The following is an 8,083-nucleotide window of genomic DNA, read 5'->3' as shown; positions in this document are numbered from 1 at the left end:
CAGGTCTCCAGATCCCCTTCCCACCACATTGAGCCAGTGTGGAAACGTTTTATGTGCAGAAAAGATGAACAAAGAGGGAGGTGACCCAAGGGTGTGAGACGAGTATCAGTTTTGGACTCAGGCAAGACCTGGATTCCCGTCGAGGCTCAGCCCTCATTCCCTGTGTGACCTTGAGCAGGTGACTCAACGTCTTGCAGCCTCAGTTTCCTCAAGCGTGAAGAGCGTCTGTGGGAGGAGGAAAGGAGCTAGTGGATGCAAAGGGCGCAGCCCAGAGCCGGAAGTTAGCATTTTGGCAGCGGTTGATCCTCTTACCATCACCGTCATTCTTATTCATTTTAATAAGGGTGAGCATATGTCCCGGTTGCTAGGGACAGGCCCATGTGCGCTGCTGTCCCAGCGTAATTATGAAACAGCTTCCCCGCCCGCGCTCAGAAGTATCCCGGTTTGGATGATAAATGGCCTGTTCACTGTAATTACAAAACGCAGGCTGGCTCTTGAACTGCTGCCAATGTTTCTCGTCCACCATTGCTGGCCTCTGTCTTTGTCCAGTCCCAGAACCGAGGCCACGTGTACCCTCCATGAGTCCTGGATTAAGCACGTGTGAGGACAGCCTGAGTTCTGCCCCTGAGTTGCAGTGTGTCCACAGGCAGGTCCCTCCGTCACTCTTCCCACCTGTAAATGACAAGAGTGGATTAAATGATCTCCACGGGCCCTTCCGGCTTGGACCTTCTATGCTGCGAAATTCCTCCATGCCTAGGGAAAGAACAAAGGCCCTCCTGCATGCCACGGCCATTTACTGGCCACCTCCCATAGGCAAGCTCTGTGGGACGCAGACATGTGCACCGTTTGCGGGGCTTGGTAGATGGCAAGGTGAAGCTTCCCTGTGGCCGCTCTTGGGGCCTGATCTGTCCTTTGATGGTGGTGAAGAGCGTGGAGTCTGGAATCAGATGCTGTAGCACTGATGACTTCCCCACTCCGATCCTCACGCTTCCTCATCAAGTCGTCATTATTGCCCAAGTATGGCTGGGCTCGCTGGTGGGTGGGGCAGGCACTCCCCTCTCATCAGTGAAGGTTACAGTGGGTGCCTCATGGCTGTAGAACTCCCCGAGCAGTTCCTGCTCAGATTAAGCACTCTGTTTCTTAAACTCAATATCTAAGCGCTACCTCAAACAGGTGTCACCATTCAACATGCCTGAGATTTGAGACACCAAGTTCTGTAAAAAATGAGCAGTGTTCTATTTGTTTGCTTACTGTCAAGCCAGAATCCCACAGTCGTTTCATTTAAAACACTAGAAAGCTTGTTGAAACAGTTGCAAGATGATTCCTAGCAGAAAAGCGGCGGCTTGGGGCCAGGCTCTGTGCTGTGACAACCCCGCCCAGAAAATGAATAGCCTGGAAGCAGTTCCTGTCCCAACACGTGCCATCACTTCTGTTGTGGAGAGAGGCCCAAATAGCTCGGGGCTGTATGTTTGTCCTGGGAAGTGCAGATTATTGGAAAAGTCCAACCCAACGAATCTGTGCCACTCAGGTGGTCACTCAGGTGGTCCCTGGGAGTGGCCCCCCTTCCTGTTTCATAATAGCAAATCCACTTGACTTACACGGGAAAGATGTCAGACATAATTCCCAGTAAAAGTAAGGGACCCTTTGGGAAAAGTAGGGGGCCCACAAAGAAAGCTTACACTGTTGGCCCCAGGATTTCACTAAAGAAATATGTCTTCAAAGGAAGCTGTCCATAGTAATTTGTTTAAAGGAGATGACCATTAAAATTCATAACATAAAGGACAAAACTGAAATACTGGCCCAAAGACAACTTGATCAAATTAGAGAACGTGTACAGAGCGCTGCACCCAGGTTGAGTAGCTGCACTGACCGCATTCTGTTGTTCTTGACTTTCCACTCACTGCCTGGCACTCCTGTACCCATTACCTTGCTTCATCCCTATGGCAACCTAGGCAGGAGCATCAGCTTTACCTGTGGGGTCCACTGGGGATTAGTGTCCCCAACGGGTGGGGATTAGTGTCCTGCTGCAGATGTGGATTAGATTCTCCATTTGTTTTACTGAACGGGTTTCTGGTGGAAGACGAGATAGGGCAAGAAATGAAATCCCCTACACAGGATAATTTCAAGGACAGAAAGATTTAGGGTAGAAATACAGGCTGAATGCAACAAAGCTCCGGTTCTGAAAAAAAAAAACACAGCTTTTTTCAATTGAAAAAGAGAGGTGACCAATTGCAAATGATTGCAAATCCATGTGACTAGGTATTACAGTGCTTCAGAACCAGATAAGTACTCTGGAAAAGATTATACAGAAAAGCACACCCTTTGAATACAAAATTGAGGCCATTATTATGCGAAAATATTCCCTGGGCGTTTAGTAGACTAATCATCCCTCCTTTACAAAATTATTTCCCTTCCGTTATGTCATTTGATCCTTACAGCAGCCCTATGAGGGATGAAGGGCAAGATGATTAGCCTCATTTGGGCGATACGCAGATTGCAGCTATTACTGCCAAAGCAACATCAAGAGAAGAGTGTGGCAGGGCTGGACCTGGAACCCAGGGCTTGGCTCTCCAGACCGTTGGGTTTTCTACCTCACCCAGGAGTCTGCCTCTCAGCAGATTCAGAGGTGAGATGAGAAAGCCGGGATTGGTTTCCAGTGGGAAGCACTGGGATCGAGGCCCTGGGAACTGGCCATGGGTGGTGGTAGAGCAGGGGAAGAGGGCACTTTGCCCCAGTGCAAGCCAACCCCGCTGATGGGCCCCCATACCCCAGGACAGAGCCGGTGCGAGCACTTTACCATGAGCAGGAGTGCGGACCACTCTCATATCAACTCCAGGAGTTGGTAGGCTCTATTATTCTGCTCATTTCACAGATGAGAATGCAGAGGCACAGAGAGGTCAAGTGTCTTGCCCAAGGAACACAGCTAGCAAGTTTGAGGTGATCTGAACCCACCTGGTCTGATTCCAGAATGTCCTCTCCCTCCAAGTCTCCTTGTTCTTCTACCTGCTGGCTAGACCTTTTTTATTCTGATGAATCCATAAAGAAGCTGCTTCTGTTTTGAATCCTCTTATTTGAGGTGGACCATTATTCCTGCCCACGCACCGATGGTTGGGAAATTGCTCCTTGATTCTGTCCACCATTCCTGCGCAGCTGCCCCAGTCCATTCATCTGATTTTCCCCAAACCTGTCTCCCCTTATATCCTAGTAAGCGTATCCTGCTTTTGTTCATAGAGACTTGGGACGGGATTGTTGTTGCATGAACGGATTCGGTCCACGTTTTCCTCGGTACACTTCGCAGAGTTGGGTTACCATTTAGTTTTTCTTCCTTTTTATGGCCTGGGAAGAACCCAGAGGGGAGGAGGGGCCCTGCAGAGTGGCCCCGCCCCTCGCCGCCTTCCGGAGCCGGTTCCCACGCTGGGCGGACTCTGAGGCTTCACTTCTGCTTCTCTAGCAGTTGGTAGTCCCGGGACTTGTCGAAAAGCACAGCGCTCTTCCTGATGTGGGAATGTGCGGAGCGGCCCGGTCGGCCTTAGACTGGGTGAGGTTAAGGAGGGTTCGCAGCCAGTTAACAAAGCAGCCGCCGCCCCGCTCCCCCAGACCGGACGGGGCCCTCGCGGAGCATCAGCCGGACAGGGAAGGCGGGGCGGGCAGGGAACAGGTCTCTTAAATGACTTTTCCCACACATCCCAGACAAGTTGTAAAACCATGAGCAAGGGTAAAATATGAAACAAAAGTCAGCCCTAACCCTCCCAACCAGTGTAAACCATTGTAAACATTTTGGTATAAATAAATAAGTAAATAAATAAAAAAGAAATAAATTTACTGGGATTTTTACAAATTTGGATCACTCATTACCCAGCTTGGATCTTGATATTTTAATATTTATTGAGAATTTCCCAATATTATTCAACATTCTTCAAAAATGTGAATTAAAACAGCTCCATTATATTAATGAGCCAAATTAATGTAACTATTCCCATGTTGTTGGACACTTATTTTGTTGTCACTTTTTCACCATTATAATATCACTGAGTTGAACGTCCTCGAACATAGTGATAGATGGTATGTCATGGTCATTAAATGCTAGGCATTTTGCTAAAAACGACATTAGGGTCATCATATAGGTGTACGGAACAAAGGTGCCAGCCAGGGGACAAAGTAGGTGCTTACGTCAAGCCCACTCTTTACTCGGCAGGCACAGTATCCTGGACATCTGCGTGGAAAAGACACAGTTCATGCCCAGAGTGTGGACACCTTTTATGAATTTCCCCAAAGAATCATACAGGTTAGCAGCCCTAAGGGCATGGTCTCATTAATGCTCAGAACAAGTCTACGAGGAAGGCACTATTACCCCCGTTTTGCAGATAAAGAAAGTGAGGCATGCCAATCTGATGACTTCCCTAGAAGTAATGTCTAGAAGTAGAACTGTTCGATGTATGTGGCCAAGTGTCCTACAGAAACATGCACATTTATACTCCCATCAGCAGCATAGGAAACAGATGTTTTCCTTCCCTCCTCACACTGTGAAGACCCAATGAAATGTTTACCAGACTTATGGGTGAAAAAATATATCATTGTTTTTAATCTCTTTCTTTGCAAGTGAGGTTGGATATTTTTTATGTTTGCTATTCATTTATGTAATTTCTTGTGGGCACATGGTATTGAAATCTTTTACCCACTTTCCTCCTGGAAGAATCAGTATTTTTCTTGTTGACTAGTGATAATGTTTTAGGTTAAGGGGATTATCCCTTGGTCCAAAATGTTTGTTGCAAATGTTTACTGACAAATATATTTCTCAGGTTAGGTTTGTTCCTGGATATTTTGTATATTTTATATTACATTTGTGAATAGGAGCTTTTTTCTATTATGTGTTCAAATTAATTATTGCCACATTATAAGCAAGCTTTGGCTTTTTGCATATCTAGTCTGTGCCCAGTCACTTTGGTGAAATCTTTCATTGGTGCCAATAATCTTCCAATTTTCCAAACTATTCAGAGTTTCCTAGCATCAAAAATTTAAAGTAAATAAGAATACATTTGACAAGAGATATGCAAGGGTATTAAGGAAGGCCTAAATACATTAAGAGATATACTGTGTCCATGGTTTGGAAATCTCAACAATGCAAAGATGACCGTCCATGGTTTGGAAATCTCAACAATGCAAAGATGACCATTCTCTTCCAAGTTAACCTGCAGATTCAATACATTTCTAATAAAAATTTCAATGTATTTTTCTTGTGGTATTTGACAAGCAGATTCAAAACTTTAGATGAGAGAACAGATGGCCAAGAAAAACCAAGGCATTTCTTGCTGGAGAGGGTGTGGAGAAAGGGGAACCCTTCTACACTGTCAGTGGGAATGTAAATTGGTACAGCCACTATGGAGAACAGTATGGAGCTTCCTCAAAAAACTAAAAATAGAACTACCCTATGACCCAGCAATCCCACTCCTGGGCATATATCTGGAGAAGACTATAATTCAAAAAGATACAAGCACCCCAATGTTCATAGCAGCACTATTTACAATAGCCAGGACATGGAAGCAACCTAAATGTCCATCGACAGATAAATGGATAAAGATGTTTTATATATATATAAATAGGATGTTTCTCATATATATATATATATATATAAAATGGAATCTAACTCTGCCATAAGAAAGGATGAAATAATGCAGCAACATGGGTGGACTTAGAGATGGTCATACTAAGTGAAGTAAGTCAGACAGGGAAAGACAAATATCACATGATATCAGTTATATGTGGAATCTAAAAACATGATATAAATGAACTTATTTACAAAACAGAACTAGACTCACAGACATAGAAAACAAACATATGGTTACCAAAGGAGAAAGCGGGGGAGGGATAAATTAGGAGTTTGGGATTAACAGATATACACACTACTATATATAAAATAGATAATCAACAAGGACCTACTGTATAGCACAGGGAACTCTACTCAGTATCTTGTAATAACCTATAATGGAAAAGAATCTGAAAAATTATATATATATATATATATATATATATATGTATATATGTATAACTGAATCACTTTGCTATATACCTGAAACTAAAACAACATTGCAAATCAACTATGTTTATATAAAAATTGAAAAAAAGCGAGGCAATTCTGAAGAAGGGAACGAGGTGAGGGACATGATCTGACCAGATATCAGAGCCATCTTTATAGATCATTGGGGTGCAGAAAGTGGACTATTTGCAAAAATGGTCACAAAACAACTGATTCTGAAAAAATGAAATTGGATCCCTACCATTCACCACACACAAAAATAAATTCCCTACGGGCTTCCCTGGTGGCGCAATGGTTGAGAGTCCACCTGCCGATGCAGGGGACACGGGTTCGTGCCCCGGTCCGGGAAGATCCCACATGCCGCCGAGCGGCTGGGCCCGTGAGCCATGGCCGCTGGGCCTGCGCGTCCGGAGCCTGTGCTCCACAACTGGAGAGGCCACAACAGTGAGAGGTCTGCGTACCGCAAAATAAATAAATAAATTCCCTGGGAATTAAAGACTTAAATGTGCGTCTCCAGGTCCAGAAAAGATGGATTAAATGCAGTCCACCCTACTCCTCCCACTAATTGCCATGGACATTAGGGATAAGTATCAGAAGACTGAGAGGTAAAGAATGGAGGGAGGACTGACTAGGGGTCTCAGGATTCAAGGGATGGCCGAGCAGTGAGTTCTCTAGATGTTTGTTTGTTTGTTTTGCCTCATAGCTTAGGTGCTAGAAAAGGCCACAACCCAGAAATGCAGACAAAAGCAGTCCTGAGAAAAGCCTATTCCTTCTGGCCAGTCCTCTTCAGGAATGGGAAGAGGGCAGCTCTGCAGGACAGAACCCTCCTGATAAAACCTGCTCTACCTCACCAAAAACGTAACCATTAAAGAGTTGATAAATTGGACTTCAAAATTTAAAATGTTTGCTCTGTGAAAGACACTGTCAAGAGAATAAAAAGACAAGCTATAGACTAGGCGAAAATATTTGCAAATCACAAATCTGACAAAGTACTTGTATCCAGAAAATATAAAACACTCTCTGAACTTGGCATTTAAAAAACAAAACAAAACAAAACAAAACAAAGTGAACAATTCAATTGGGCAAAGAGAGTTAAACTGACACTTCACTGCAGAGGAAATATAGCTGGTAAATAAGCACATGAAAAGTTGTTCAACATCATTAGTCATTAGGAAAACACAAATCAAAATCACAATGAAACATCAGTACATAGCCATCAGGTGGCTAAAATAAAAATCATAAATAAAAAGTAAATAAAATTTTGAGATAACACTAAATGCTGGTAAGAATATGGAGAAACTGGATCACTCACTCATTGCAGTTTCTTATAAAGTTTTACCATATGACCAACAATCCCACTCTCGTATATTCATCCCAGAGAAATGAAGCTTCATGTTCACACATAAACCTGGACATGAATGTTCATAGTAGCTTTTTTTTTTTGTCATAGTGAAAATTTGGAAACAACATAAATGTCACTCAGTAGGTGAATGGAAAAAGAAAATGTGGTACATCCATACAATGGGACACCACTCAGCAATAAAAAGAAACAAACTATTGACACACACAACAACTTGGATGGAGCGCAAGAGCATTACGCTGAGTGAAAAAGAAGCTAGTCTTAAAAGATTACATACTGTATGATTCTGCTTATATAACATTTTTGAAAGGACAAAACTAGAGTGATGGAGATCATGTCAATGGTTGCTGGGGGTTGGGGTGAGGGGAGGGTAGTTGGAGGTAGTATACTGACTGTGATGGTGGTTAAACACATCTATACATGGGGTCAAATTTCATAGAACTATACACCAAAATGAAAAAGCCTGCATGTGAAAAGTAGTGAAATTTAATAAGGTCTGTAGTTCAGATAATAATATCATACCACTGTCGATTTCCCAGTTTTAATAATTGTGCTATGGTTAGACAACTATTAACATTTGAGGAAGCTGAGTGAAGAGTACAGGAACTCTCTGTACTATTTTTTTCAATTTTTATGAGTCTAAAATTACCTCAAAGTAAGAGCTTTAAAGAACACTAAAATGAAAGACA

Source organism: Delphinus delphis, chromosome X (assembly GCF_949987515.2).
Source record: "Delphinus delphis chromosome X, mDelDel1.2, whole genome shotgun sequence".
Lineage (NCBI taxonomy): Eukaryota > Metazoa > Chordata > Mammalia > Artiodactyla > Delphinidae > Delphinus > Delphinus delphis.
This window is presented reverse-complemented; position numbering follows the sequence as displayed.